The sequence below is a fragment of the Pristiophorus japonicus genome, unplaced genomic scaffold (assembly GCF_044704955.1).
Source record: "Pristiophorus japonicus isolate sPriJap1 unplaced genomic scaffold, sPriJap1.hap1 HAP1_SCAFFOLD_1687, whole genome shotgun sequence".
Classification (NCBI taxonomy): Eukaryota; Metazoa; Chordata; class Chondrichthyes; family Pristiophoridae; genus Pristiophorus; species Pristiophorus japonicus.
Window position 1 is genome coordinate 27501 of NW_027251370.1, and position 1606 is coordinate 29106.

Genomic DNA, 1606 nt, shown 5'->3' on the forward strand with positions numbered 1-1606 from the left:
ACTGCGGCACTCCCTCAGTACTGCCCCTCCGGCAGTGCGACGCTCCCTCAGCACTGCCCCTCCAACAGTGCGGCTCTCCCTCAGTACTGCACCTCCGACAGTGCGGCTCTCCCTCAGTACTGCACCTCCGACAGTGCGGCGCTCCCTCAGTACTGCCCCTCCGACAGTGCGGCGCTCCCTCAGTACTGCCCCTCCGACACTGCGGCGCTCCCTCAGTACTGCCCCTTCGACACTGCGGCACTCCCTCAGTACTGCCCCTCCGACAGTGCGGCGCTCCCTCAGTACTGCCCCTCCGACAGTGCGGCACTCCCTCAGTACTGCCCCTCCGACAGTGCGGCACTCCCTCAGTACTGCCCCTCCGACAGTGCGGCACTCCCTCAGTACTGCTCCTCCGACAGTGTGGCACTCCCTCAGTACTGTCCCTCCGACAGTGCGGCGCTCCCTCAGTACTGCCCCTCCGACAGTGCGGCGATCCCTCAGTACTGACTCTCCGACAGTGCGGCGCTCCCTCAGTACTGCCCCTCCGACACTGCGGCACTCCCTCAGCACTACGAGTGGAGGGGAATGAGGAGCTAAAGTTTATCCTCTCCATGCAGTTGGCTCCCTACGTGGGACAGACGGAGCACAGGAAGATCCCAAGCATGGTGCTCCCTTCGAGACAGGACCAGGCAGCGGACGGCCAAACTGATGCTGGTCAGGTGTCCAGTTACACACAGGTAGGGATTCATAACAACATAAGAAATAGGAGCAGGAGTCGGCCATTCGGCCCCTCGAGCCTGCTCCGCCATTTAATACCATCATGGCTGATCCGATCATGGACACAGCTCCACTTCCCTGCCCGCCCCCTTATCCCCTTATCGGTGAAGGAACTGTCTATCTCTGTCTATGTCCTTTTGCAGGTTTCTTGTGTCCTCCTCACACATTGCTTTTCCTCCCATCTTTCTATCGTCAGAAAACTTGGCTACCTTACACTCAGTCCCTTCTTCCAAGTCGTTAATATAGTTTGTAAATAGTTGGGGACCCAGCACTGATCCCTGAGGCAGCCTACTAGTTACTGGTTGCCAAATCGAGAATGAACCATTTATCCCGACTCTCTGTTTTCTGTTCGTTAGCCAATCCTCTATTTGATGGGACAGTGTAGAGGGAGCTTTACTCTGTATCTAACGCCCTGTACCTGCCCTGGGAATGTTTGATGGGACAGTGTAGAGGGAGCTTTACTCTGTATCTAACCCCCTGTACCTGCCCTGGGAGTGTTTGACGGGACAGTGCAGAGGGAGCTTTACTCTGTATCTAACCCCCTGTACCTGCCCTGGGAGTGTTTGATGGGACAGTGTAGAGGGAGCTTTACTCTGTATCTAACCCCCTGTACCTGCCCTGGGAGTGTTTGATGGGACAGTGTGGAGGGGGGCCGAGGGAGAGACTGAGAGTCACGGCCTGCCGTTACTTCCCCGCAGTGTCCGGCTGTCGAGGGGGGCTTTCCCCGGACCGGGGGGGCCGAGACCCACCTCACCCCGATGGACGGCATCTTCTCCTTCCCCGAGCTCGACTTCGAGGATCTGAATATGTCGTTCCGCAGCCTGTGTCGGTCCATTCGGGAACAGTCGTC

The 1606-nt window shown here is 58.1% G+C and overlaps 1 long non-coding RNA gene across 1 annotated transcript in view; it reads left to right on the top strand.

Annotated features, from left to right (window-relative positions):
* Window positions 1-1600, top strand: part of LOC139243423 (uncharacterized) — a 22674-nt gene extending 21074 nt beyond the window's left edge. The window contains exons 4-5 of the long non-coding RNA XR_011589568.1: window positions 597-716; window positions 1455-1600. This is a non-coding gene — a long non-coding RNA (uncharacterized lncRNA). The remainder of the gene's footprint in view (window positions 1-596; window positions 717-1454) is intronic.
* Window positions 1601-1606: the final 6 nt, after the last annotated feature.